Source organism: Vicugna pacos, chromosome 16 (genome assembly GCF_048564905.1).
Source record: "Vicugna pacos chromosome 16, VicPac4, whole genome shotgun sequence".
NCBI lineage: Eukaryota > Metazoa > Chordata > Mammalia > Artiodactyla > Camelidae > Vicugna > Vicugna pacos.
This window is the reverse complement of record NC_133002.1, coordinates 62,133,362-62,138,926: the sequence shown is the minus strand read 5'-3', so window position 1 is coordinate 62,138,926 and position 5,565 is coordinate 62,133,362. Positions and strand designations below refer to the sequence as shown.

The 5,565-nt window shown below is 61.3% G+C and overlaps 1 long non-coding RNA gene across 1 annotated transcript; it reads left to right on the top strand.

Moving 5' to 3' along the window:
- The first annotated feature begins 2,771 nt into the window (after nucleotides 1–2,771).
- LOC140686366 (uncharacterized) lies at nucleotides 2,772–4,654 on the top strand. Its single transcript, XR_012060118.1, has 3 exons — nucleotides 2,772–2,985; nucleotides 3,382–3,509; nucleotides 4,360–4,654. It is a non-coding gene; the product is annotated as an uncharacterized lncRNA (long non-coding RNA).
- The last annotated feature ends 911 nt before the right edge of the window (nucleotides 4,655–5,565 follow it).

Sequence of the window (5,565 nt, the reverse complement as noted above, 5' to 3'; positions counted from 1 at the left end):
TGTGCAGAGCCACGCCCGGGCCACCTGAGCAGGCCCGAGGTAGGAGCTGCGGGGTGGCGGTAGGGGTGGGGCTCCCCAGGGAAGGGGCAAGGTCGTGTCCTGGAAGAGCCCTGGTCCCCGAGGGCCCTTCAGAACCAGTGGTAAGTTATCTCCGCAGTAGGGGTGGGGGTCGCGGCAGCCCTTGATTCTATTAGTTATTCCCCAGAGCAAAGCTGACTTAACGAAAATTCTTCCGAAGCCTTTTCTCTTAACCTTGCCGCTCGGCTGCGAGAGGGGAGGGAGGCGGGGGAAGGGGAAGGGGGCAGGAAGGGGAAGAGGAAAGGGGGGAGGGGAGGAAGGACCTGGAAGAAGGGGGAGGGCGGGAGGGGGAGGGACAGTACAACGCGGGGATGGGGCGGCCCCGCCCTAAGCTCCGGGGGAGGGGGACGCGATCCCCGCCGAGAGTCCTTCGCCGCCAGGTGCCGCCTCCCCGCGCCTCCCGCAGGGCTGACAGGGACCCCCGCCGTTGCGGCCTCGCGGGCCCGGGGACTCCTTTGTCTCTGGATAAAGGGACCCCTCTCGCAGCCAGATGTCGCCCACGGGCTCCGAGGGGGCCATCCCGTAAATTCGGCGTCTCCCTTTTGTGCTGAATCGTTTATTCTCTCGCAATGACAGTTCTGCGGCGGAACAGGCTTCCGCCTCCCGGACCTGGGGGGGGACCGGGAGGCGCGGGATGCGAGGCCGCGGGGGTGGCGGGCGAGCACCGACCCTCGGTCAGGGCGAGGGTCTCCGCACGGCCGGGGAGGAGCGGCGCACCTACAAGACTCCCTGCCCGCGCCCGCCGGGACTACAGCCGGGAGACAAGACTCGCCCACCCCCGCCCCCAGGACCCCAAGAGAACCTGAGGCCGCAGGGGGCGGGGCTAAACTCCCGAGCGGCAGGGGCGGGGCCGCGCGCAGGGCCCAGGGCGCACGCGCCCGCCGGGCCCGCCGCGCCCCCATTGGGCGCTGAGCCGCCGCCCCGTGATTGGCCCGGGCGGCTGCACTCTCTGCCAACCGGCGCGCGGCTCCCGGGGAGCCCGAGCGCGGGGTTGATGGCGCGGGCCTCGGGCGGCGAGTCTCCCCGGGGCGACCTGCACGGGTCCTGGCGTCTGTCCTAACGCTCCTTTCTCCTCCCTTCAGTTAAGGAACTGAGGCTGCGCGCAAGCCCGCGATCCTAGTCGCCCCCCAAATAATGGACCTGCGCACAGAACCGCAGTCTGCCCGACGTGAAGCCCCTTCGGCGGCCCCCCCAACCACGCCGGCCGGCGAGGGGGTTGCCCTGGGCCTTAGAAAGCAAACGAGCCTACACTTGTAAAAACCAACAGTATCACAAAAAGTTAGCTGTGGTCATCTCCAGGTGGTGGGGTTGGAGGTGAATACCAAGTTTTTCTTCTCCGTAGTGTGTAGGTTATTTTCAACAAATACATAACTTGTAATGAAAATACTACTTTGAAAAAAATTCATGCTGTATGATGTTGATGGAAGTAACAAGTGTTGGTGAGGCTGTAGAGAAATTCGAACCCTGTGCAATCCTGGTGCAGCCTTCTGGAAGAGTTCCCCAGTCTGAAAGTGCTGAAGACCGACTTTCCTTTCACTCCTAGGTACACACTCCTCCAAAGCACGGCTCGAACAGAGATACTTGTGAGCCAGAGTTGTAACATTATGCACAGTAGGGAAAAGGTCCGTCAGCAGAAGAATGGATAAACAAACTGTGGTCTATCCATACAAAGGAATACTACCCATCAGTGAGAAGGGATGAAGTTCTGACACACGGTGCAACATGGGTGAATCTGGATCACACTCTGCTGAGTGACAAGCCAGACACAAAAGGACAAATACCGTATGACTTCAATTATATGAAACATCTACAATAGGCACATGCCTAGAGACAGCAGACTAGCGGTTATGCGGGCTGGGGGGAGGGAGGGGTCGGGAGTCACTGCTTAACTGGTACGGTTTTTCCTTGCGATGATGAAAAGTTTCGGGAAAGGATAGTGGTGGTGGTTGCAGAACACTGTGAATGTCCTTAATGCCACTGACCTGTACACTTAAAAATGGTTTTTAGATGACATATTTTTGTTATATATATGTATTTACCACAATTTTAAAGTTAATAATGTAATGACACCAAAACCATGGAATTGTACACTTGAAACGGATGAATTGTGCGGGGTATGTGAATGATACTGGAAGCAGCGTTTGCCACCTCTTTGCTCCGACAGTGCTCTTGGCCTGGGTGTGGCAGGACTTGATTGAGTTCGGGGGTGTCGATTACTTTCAGGTGGGCTGGAGCCCCTGCTTTACTAGCTCTGTGTGCTACGCTTCTCCATCCCACGTGGTGAGCTGTGAGGGGCACTGCCTCACGGGGCAGCTCCCCTTTTAGTTCCCCAGTTACCCCCGTGAAGAATACGGGGCGCCGAGAGGGGTTGGGGCGCTGTGCGGAGGCGGCAGGGTGCGGAGGCGTCGCGAGGTTGGCAGTGGAAGGGCGGCCAGCTTTCCCCACAACCCATGCGCTCCGCTCGCTGAGCCGCGGGTCCTCAGGTCGGGCGCCGTCCCGGCCGCGGCCGCTGGAGGGCGCCCCCGCACCGCTCCTGCCGGCCGGCGGGCTCCCGCGGAGAGAGCCCTTGGCGGCGCCAAAGGTTGATCTCCTGGTTCACACCAGGATGGCAGACGGAGGAAGGGAGCGGGAGGGCGGCGACGTCCGGCTCCGCAGCTGCACCGCAGCTCGCGAGGTCAGGGCCAGTACACAGCAAACGCTCAGCGGCCGCAGCGGTCGCGGTTCCTTCCTTGCGGGGCCCCGCGCCTCCCCATTAACTGCTCCTCTGCAGGCCAACCTGGAATGATCCCCCCTCCTGGGGGCGCCTGCCACGAGGCCTGAGCTCTCACTTCCCTTAAGATAAGGCACTGGAGGGCCAAGATCTGGCATCCGTCTCGCGTCCCTCTGGTCCATCCAAACGGCCCATGGGTGAGGTGGGGGTCCGAGTTGGGGTGTCCTCAGCAGGTGACACGCAACCCAGAACCAGCAGATGGACCATCACCCTCTCCCCACCCCTCCCTGCCTCTCCTCGGGCGGCAGGACCCCGGGCTATGGCAGCCGGGCCTGGGATTCAGGCTGCGTCGCACGGCGGCCTGGCCAGGAAAGGGCAGCGCCCAAACTGATGGCCTTGGCCAGAGGCTGTGGCAGCTGCAGAGCTCTCCCCCTCGCCTCCCAGTGAATTAGCTGGCCCCAGGCTAATTTCTGGCACCCTCAGCCAGTCCCCAGCCCTGATGCTGGGCAGTGCCCATTCTCAGCCTCTGTCCCATGGCTCCTGAGTGCTGGCGGATGAAGGTCTCCCCCTGACTGCTCTTTCCTCCATGGTAGTTTCTGATGAGACGCCGTCTGCCTCAGGTGGCTGAGTAACAGTCGCTTGACATTAAGGGACAGATACTGTCTGGCTGTCCAGGGTGACAGTGAGGTCATCACCATCATGGCACATGAACAGAGCAAAGGTACCTGGAGAGGGCCTGTGCCAGGGTGGCAGCTGGGTGGGAGTCCTGGCCTGGCTCACAGAAACCCTGCCCCCGCAGCTGCAGCCCAAGGAGATGCCCCTCGGCCCCCTAGGTCTTTGAGGAAGGGCATTTGAGGAAGTGGCCCTGTTGCCCTTGCTAGAGTCAGGCAACCGGGTGCAGCTCTGGTAGGGGCTGCTCTAGCAGCTGCTTGAGCTCCCAGGGCCGTAGCCAGCCCCTGGTCAGTGGGGTCACAGAGCAGCCGGCCCCTAAGTCATTCTAGGCCTGCCCAAGCCAGAGGCTTCCGCTCCAGGTGGGTGACCGGCAGCCCTTGCTATCACCTCCACAGTCTGTTTCCTCTCCCCTCTGCTGGCTCCTCCAGCCTCCTGGGGCAGCCTCCTCTCTCTGGCGGAGCCTGCATCTTCCGGAGGCCTCCATGTGAGAGCAACAAAACACCACTGACAGGAGCCTGCGGTGCAGGGAGAGGTCTGGCGCCCGAGAGCCTGTAGGGCAGCCGGCTGGCCGGGGAGCCCGAGGGCCCACATCCCGGGTGGAGAAGGGGTGTCGGCCGGGCAGGGGGGTGCCGGCGCCAGTCCCTGCTGAGCTTCCTGCATGTCACCCCTAACTTGCCCCAGGACCCTCCCTCCCTCACTGTGGTCAGCACAGAGGGTTCCTGTCCCCAAACAGCTAAGAAGAGGGTGCATCCAACTTGCCTCTTCAGCCTGAATCCTCACTGGCGAGATGTCCCAGACAGGCTGTGTTGCCCCCTTGGCTCTGCTCCCCCTCCTTCCCCTTCCCTGGGCTCCCAGCCACCCCAATGGGGCCTGTTTAATTGATTCAATTTGTCCAACAGTAAAAACACTCTGCAGATGTCAGCCTCTCAGCACCCCCCCACCAGGGGGCCAGCAGACACCTGCCAAGGCCCTGATGCTGGGAGTCCTTCCAGGGGCCACTACAGCCAGGCTGCAGGGTAGGCCTCTACCCCCACGCTGCTTGCCGGGAGCTGGAGTGGGTGGCCTAGCATGCCAGAGCCAAGAAGTCACCTATGGCTGAGGGACTGGGCCATCAATGGCGTGAAGAGCCATTCTGAACACTGATCAGATTCCGACCTGTCTTTCTCAGGGAATTACATTTTACTCTCAAGTCTGCCTGTTGACCTTGCTGGTGACTCTCATTTTGATCAAGCTGCCATCCCTGAGCCACTGTCAGGGCTCCATCTTCTCCATCAACACTGGCTTTTGGGCTTTTCCAGGTCAAGGGAGTTGGAGGGGCACTGAGGAATCCTTGAGGCCTGACCTCCTCCCCTCCAGGGGTCCTGCCCTGCCGTGGTGGTCTCCTTGGTTGCCATTTCACGGAAGGAAAGGAGCTGGCCTGGGAGGTGGTGGGTGGGGGAAGGAAAGGCTCCCCAGGGGAGGAGACCTCAAGCCTCAGCCTAGAGGTTGGGAGCCCTGTGCCCACAGCCTGGCAGCCTCCCAGGATATACGTGTGGACACCATCTCACTGGGAAATGCCTCCAGGCAGTTTCTAGGGGAAGGTAGTGGGCTGGGAGGAAGAAAGACCAGACCTGAACCCTTGACCCCCTAGCCCAGCCCAGCGCCCTCTCTCCCTGCGAGGGCCCTGGCTCCTGGGGCCACCACTTTCCACCCCAGAGGGAGGCCACTGTGAAGAGTGATGGGAGAGGGAGGGTGATTTAGGGAGAGTTTGCACAGCTGGCCAGGCTGAGGCAGGGCTTCTGCCCCAACCCCCACCCAGCCCAGTCTGATTAGGAAAGGACTGTCACTCTGAATACCGCCTCGGGTCTCAGGTTAGCAACATCCGGACGCTCAGCCCCCCTCCTCGGCGGTCTCCCACGTGCTCCCCCCGGGAGATATCGGAGCCTTTCTATCACTGATAGGGTACATTTTAGAAAGAGCCTGAGCTCATTTTTCAATGGCTCTTCTCGTCCGCAAGTCCTAGGAGACAGGGAGGAAGCAAGGGTAAGGGAACTGAGGGATAGAGCTGAAAGGGCTTGTCCAAGGTCAGGCCCTGCGCAGGCCGCGTTTCAGGCGGCTGGTTCTTT